This window comes from Coregonus lavaretus (assembly GCF_964263955.1).
Source record: "Coregonus lavaretus genome assembly, chromosome: 39".
Taxonomy (NCBI): domain Eukaryota; kingdom Metazoa; phylum Chordata; class Actinopteri; order Salmoniformes; family Salmonidae; genus Coregonus; species Coregonus lavaretus.
The window spans coordinates 8,541,328-8,548,923 of record NC_140026.1 but is presented as its reverse complement, the minus strand read 5'-3'; positions in this window follow the sequence as shown (position 1 = coordinate 8,548,923).

Genomic DNA, 7,596 nt, shown 5'->3' with positions numbered 1-7,596 from the left:
CAAAGAAAACAACTAACTTGAAACTCTGATTGGTAGTTTAGCCTCCATTCATCAAGTATCATAGCAACAATCTTAAAGGATATGTAATGTCTTTAATTGTATTAGAGCAATTATCAACGCAATAGAAAACCACATAATAAAAACTAAAAAAGATTATGATTGATCTGTTAAGATAATAATTTTGCAATGCCGAATAGTCATGGAGGAAACACAGAGAATGCTTTCGTAGTTATTAAGTCAATGGTCAGGTCCTCTCTCTCTCTCTTTCTCATCGACCCGCGTTGGTACCGTCTATTGGCGCAGTCAGCTTTGTGTTGCACTCGCGGTATGAAGATATCCAAGACCCCACTCTTGAGGGCCATTCATTCTTCAAAGTGTAACAGGTTCCTGGTCAGTGTTCCATCTTTGTATCTCCGTGAGGAAGACGGGCCTCTTTGAGAGGCCATTTCCTAAAGTTCTGTTTCAGTCCAAGACTGACAACTCTTTGTCATGCCTACTCTCCTCTCTCCCTCCCTCCAGCAAGACAAGTCTATTTCTCTTTCAAGTCGATTGAATTCTTCCATTCGTCTGTCTGTCTTGGCTGAGTTTTTAACTCCAGAGATATTAGCACGTCGTTGGACAGAGATTAATCTGTTTTTCCCTTGCTCCTTCTCTTCTTTTCCCATTCCCAATTTTTTTCTCCCATTCCCATGTTTTTTTTCCCATTCCCATGTTTTTTCCCATTCCCATGTTTTTTCCCATCCCATGTTTTTGAGCTAGTTGTCTGTTAAATCCTCTACTTTATAGGGAGACTCCAGGAGGTGGGCTCTAATGTCCAAACAGTGTGACATTGGGAACGCCCCATTGATTCAGAGAACTCAATGTGTTTAATGTTCATATGCGATTAAACCAGGGGCTCAACTTTCACTGGGGATGGGGGGTCATGTCCCCCCCACATTCTGAAATTGCATTTTTGTCCCCCCCAGATTTAACATTGTAATGTGATGCAAAAAACTGACGCCTCCGATCGGTCAGGTGGTCCGGCTGGATTTAGAACCATGCAGTCACCAAAGAGCGGGCTGACAGGCTGTGTGAAGGCAAAACTTCTGGGAGGCTGGCTGGACCAGCACGTGAGAGTTGAGCATAGTTCAGTGTGTATGTGTTGCACTCTTTCACCGAGTTTTAAAAGCAAGCAGAGCAGAAACTGGCTACTCTTTAGTTGACTGATGTAGCTGGCAAGGTAAATGCTGTCTAACTTAACAGAAAAAAATACAACCCACGTTTATGTTTATTTATTTTCCATTTTGTACTTTAACTACTTTTGTACTTTAACTACTATTTATAACATTTGAAATGTCTGTATTCTTTTGGAACTTTTGTGAGTGTAATGTTTACTGTAAAAAAGAAAACATTGTGGGCCTCCCGAGTGGCGCAGTGGTCTAAGACACTGCATCGCAGTGCTAGCTGTGCCACTGGAGATCCTGATTCGAGTCCAGGCTCTGTCGCAGCCGGCCGTGACCGGGAGACCCATGGGGCAGCGCATAATTGGCCCAGCGTCGTCCAGGTTAGGGGAGGGTTTGGCCGGCAGATATGTTCTTGTCCCATCGCGCACTAGCGACTCCTGTGGCGGGCCGGGCGCAGTGCACGCTGACACGGTCGCCAGGTGTACGGAGTTTCCTCCGGCACAATGGTGTGGCTTGCTTCCGGGTTAAGCGGGCATTGTGTCAAGAAGCAGTGCGGCTTGGTTGGGTTGTGTTTCAGAGGACACACAGCTCTCGACCTTCGCCTCTCCCGAGTCCGTATGGGAGTTGCAGCGATGGGACAAGACTGTAACTACCAATTGGATACCACAAAATTGGGGAGAAAAAGGGGTATAAAAAAAGTAATAAAAAAAAAATGTTCATTATCTATTTCACTTGCTTTGGCAATGTAAACATATGTTTCCCATGCCAATAAAGCCCTTTAAATTGGATTGAATTTGAAATTGTTTTTTTTTACCTGGTCACATACAGCTGATTTGTTGTGCATTGAAGTCCACAAGCGAAGGGAAGAGAAGGAATACAACATGGCTGTTATGAGAGCGAACTCTGTTTACGTGTGATCAGGGGTGTATTCATTCCGACCGATTCTGTTGAAAAACGTTTCTTAAACGGAAGCAAACGGAACAAAATGGGGATAAACATACCTGAATTTGTCGAATAGAAACTCTCGTCTGCAATGGTTGGACTAAAGATTACACCCTATATCAGCTAGATGCAGGCAAGAGTGTGCAAGGCGGTATTGAATGTCACTGTCTGTCACCTTAAATTTGTCTCTCGACCTGTGTGCATCTACGTTGACTGATGTAGCTGGCAAGGTAAATGCTGTCTAACTTAACAGAAAAAAATACAACCCAGGTTTATGTTTATTTATTTTCCCTTTTGTACTTTAACTACTTTTGTACTTTAACTACTATTTATAACATTTGAAATGTCTTTATTCTTTTGGAACTTTTGTGAGTGTAATGTTTACTGTAAAAAAAAAAAACATTGTGGGCCTCCCGAGTGGCGCAGTGGTCTAAGGCACTGCATCAGAAGCAAACGGAACAAAACGGGGATAAACATACCTGAATTTGTCGAATAGAAACTCTCGTCTGCAATGGTTGGACTAAAGATTACACCCTATATCAGCTAGATGCAGGCAAGAGTGTGCAAGGCGGTATTGAATGTCACTGTCTGTCACCTCAAATTTGTCTCTCGATCTGTGTGCATCTACGTTGTAAACTTTCATTAATAGGCTAGGTTGTAGCAACCTCATGACGGGTATAGGGAAAATTAGAGTATCATGTATTAGCCTAAACCTATCGATGTTACATTGATCTGGGTGAGTGGAATATGAATGAGAGTGATCCAATATGCTGTATTAGAAATAAGGCCATGCTCATGGAAAAAAAATGGTCCTACCTCATCTTAAACGGCACTGACCGCTTCTGATGTAAATCCCTCTGCTCATCTGGAGCACATGGGTTAGAACATGATAACTACCCTAAAGAGATGTCAGGTGACCTTACACACAAACACACACACACACACACACACACGCTCGTGCACATGCACTCTTGTGCATGCGGAGACACACACACAGACAGATACACAGACGACTCACAGACAGGGCAGAGGCACCGATATCACTAGAACCTGAAACTTAACGTACAGTAGACCTACAGTACATAATAGAAAGCATCAAACATCGTTGAAGATGTCTGAGGCCATCTATGCTGAGCCAGATATGACCAAGAAGGTCAAGTTTGACAGAGGTAAGGTTGTGGATATCTACGTCAGTGCCCTGAGAGACGGTGAGACCACCAAGAGATCAACCTACAGGTAACACACACACACACACAGTCTCAGTCACACACATGCACACACGACACGTCTCTCTTATGTGTCCATAAAGCGTGAGAGGTCAGGGAAGAGAACCTTCCTAGCTGCTGCAGTCTGTCTGGGGCTGCTGTGGTGTTCTCCCACTGGCTGGCATCATAGGCCTGTCCGTCCACTGTAAGTACAAGTTATCATTCCTACAATTTACCAGCAGTTCTGTGGTTATCCGTTTTTATTGAGCAACTTTTTGTTGTCATTGCAGATAACGGACTGACTGAAGAGGGAGACCGGCTACAGACCAGATACAACAACCGGACTAAAAGAGAGAGACCGGCTACAGACCAGATACAACAACCGGACTAAAAGAGAGAGACCAGCTACAGACCAGATACAACAACCGGACTTAAAGAGAGAGACCAGCTACAGACCAGATACAACAACCGGACTAAAAGAGAGAGACCGGCTACAGACCAGATACAACAACCGGACTAAAAGAGAGAGACCAGATCAAACATCCCTTGGTCAGTAATTTATTTTCCAGTATTTTACACATTATTGCAGTTGACATATTTAACTTTCTCAACAACAGGAGTTTCTCTTCAACATCAAGAAAAAAAAAGCCTGGATCGGTCTGACTGACAGAGATGAAGAGGGGACCTGGAAATGGGTGGACGGGACACCACTGACCACAGGGTGAGAGATTTAACCATCAGGTTGTGATATGGAGACGTAAAAAAATAAAAAATATATAAAAGAGAGTATTGCTTCCAGTCATGTTTATAAAAATGTTTTAAAAATGTTTTCTCTCATAGATAAATGAGCTGTAGATGTACCATAGAAACCTAGTACTATTTTCATATGAAAATGTAATGGAAAGAGTTTTGTTTGATGATGGTATGTAGAGTACATCTGACAGAGTGTGGCTTTAAAGCTGAAAAACATAGGAATATGTGTATGCTTAACGTTTCTTAATACTTTGTTATATACCCTTTGTTGGCAATGACACAGGTCAAACGTTTTCTGTAAGTCTTCACAAGGTTTTCACACACTGTTGCTGGTATTTTGGCCCATTCATCCATGCAGATCTCCTCTAGAGCAGTGATGTTTTGGGGCTGTCGCTGGGCAACACGGACTTTCAACTCCCTCCAAAGATTTTCTATGGGGTTGAGATCTGGAGACTGGCTAGGCCACTCCAGGACCATGAAATGCTTCTTACGAAGCCACTCCTTCGTTGCCCGGGCGGTGTGTTTGGGATCATTGTCATGCTGAAAGACCCAGCCACGTTTCATCTTCAATGCCCTTGCTGATGAAAGGAGGTTTTCACTCAACATCTCACGATACATGGCCCCATTCATTCTTTCCTTTACACGGATCAGTCGTCCTGGTCCCTTTGCAGAAAAACACCCCCAAAGCATGATGTTTCCACCCCCATGCTTCACAGTAGGTATGGTGTTCTTTGGATGCAACTCAGCATTCTTTGTCCTCCAAACACGACGAGTTGAGTTTTTACCAAAAAGTTATATTTTGGTTTCATCTGACCATATGACATTCTCCCAATCCTCTTCTGGATCATCCAAATGCACTCTAGCGAACTTCAGACGGGCCTGGACATCGTTCTTGTGATCATTTTGACCCCACGGGGTGAGATCTTGCGTGGAGCCCCAGATCGAGGGAGATTATCAGTGGTCTTGTATGTCTTCCATTTCCTAATAATTGCTCCCACAGTTGATTTCTTCAAACCAAGCTGCTTACCTATTGCAGATTCAGTCTTCCCAGCCTGGCGCAGGTCTACAATTTTGTTTCTGGTGTCCTTTGACAGCTCTTTGGTCTTGGCCATAGTGGAGTTTGGAGTGTGACTGTTTGAGGTTGTGGACAGGGGTATTTTATACTGATAACAAGTTCAAACAGGTGCCATTAATACAGGTAATGAGTGGAGGACAGAGGAGCCTCTTAAAGAAGAAGTTACAGGTCTGTGAGAGCCAGAAATCTTGCTTGTTTGTAGGTGACCAAATACTTATTTTCCACCATAATTTGCAAATAAATTCATTAAAAATCCTACAATGTGATTTACTGGATTTTCTTTTCTCAATTTGTCTGTCATAGTTGACGTGTACCTATGATGAAAATTACAGGCCTCTCTCATCTTTTTAAGTGGGAGAACTTGCACAATTGGTGGCTGACTAAATACTTTTTTCCCCCACTGTACTATGGACAAGAAGACCCTGTTAAGACATGGAATTATTTAAATTGTGGCACAACCCGTAAATGGATTTGTGAGAAAATGGTTTAACAATAAACTACTGTAACAACTCCCCCCTGTCATGACTTGCCCTCATGGGTTGAGGATCAAACATGCCTGCCAGGCATAACTTCCCAGTTATGAGGTTTGCATCTAATTGTTGTATAAAACAAATTATTAAGTATAATAATACTTTTGTGAAGATAACAATGTGATTTTAGCATTCTAGATGAGATGATTGTTTTCCATATTGATTTGTTCTCAGTCAGTGAACAAATCAATATGGAAAACAGATGAGCACAAACATGATGGAACACCCTTTTACCCCAAGTGCATAAAAAGCCTTGTGACGAAATTCACCTCAGACCAGCAGACATGAAGCGTGAGCTAAACGTTGCAAATGGTTGAATTTCTACCAGACCAGGAAGTCCACGGCTTAAAATGGTTGACACTCAACAAGACCAGCAGACGTGAAGCGTGAGCTAAACGTTACAAAATGGTTTAAAACTACAACTCCATTACCAAAGGAAGACCAAGCATACTACGGTATAAACCGGATGTTGCAAATGGTTGAATTTCTACAAGACCAAGAAGCGTGAAGCTGAAGCTACATGTTACAAAATGGTTAGACCAGAAAGACCAGAAAACGTGAGACGTTAGTCCACACGTTTGAAATGGAGAAACTCTGAAACTCTCAACCTCTACACGAGGTGAAGAAGACAATGCACTAGACCTTATCATTTCAGTCTGCAGCTGGCATGTATAGTCGTCTAGAGAACTTTCACTAAAGACACGAGAGAGGAGAGGACAATCCCTCTCAGACAACCGCTGGTACATCTGACGTATCCATTCTAACCACTACTACGACCAGAAACTCTACCAAGGACATTGGGATCTCTGGTTGGCAAACCAGAGTCCTACATCATCAACTCAACTATCGAGGCCAGCTACACGTAAATACATGTTGAATTTCTAATCCGAATGAGCGGTATTAGGCGCATAAGTATTATGATTACTGTGAGCGTAGTCTCCAAAGTAACCAAGATAGTTTGAATCTCTCTCTCCCTTCCACTCTGACCCTCCTTCTACCCAAGCATTCATGCTATTGTCAGTCCAGTCCTCTAGGGACCTGTTTTCATTGTATTACGTCAGTAATCAATAACCTCTGTGTGTTTGTATTGTGTTATTATTTAGATAGTTAGTAAATAAATAAATAATTAAGCCAATTTGTGTATTGCTGATTCATCAATAAGGTTCGGGGTACTTGCAGGTTCAAGGATTATGCAACGTTCAGAATGAGACTGATAAGAGGTAATTCTTTAATAAGTGACTGTCACCGATATATAACATATCTCTTCTAAGAGTTTAATACGGGAGATGGTAACTCGTTAAACAACTTCTTCCGTGGTGCCCCAAATTCTTAATGAGTTAATTGTTACATGATTAATTTAATCGAGTGACAATTAAACATAGTTAGGTGATTCGATAAATAACAGTGATACATTAAAGTGAGTCACGTCACGACACCCCTCTCTCGTACTATCTCCATCTCTCTCTCTGGTGATGCGTTTTCTGTTCTGAACATATTAATACAATTCCTATTTACTTCCTGATATACAGTAGTAACTTCCTGTCTTCAGTAGTTGTATGATCTAAACATCACCAGACACAGACGATGAATGAGACATAACACTATGCCAAGAATACTATTACTGACATACACACAGCTGCTGCTATTTTGCACAATACACAACACTAATGATATTGCTGTAAGAAGAAAGTGCTACTCACAAAATAATCCTGTTTATCAAAAAGTGTTTATTGATACAAAGTCATCATCACTTTGTTATATTATGTGTTGTACATGAGCATGTGCTAACTAACTAACTGACCGACCGACAAATAACTAAATGACTGGCTGACTGACTGACTGACTAAATACCTAACTGACCGACAAATAACTGACTGGCTGGCAGGCTGGCTGACTGACTGACTAACTACCTACCTACCTAACTAACT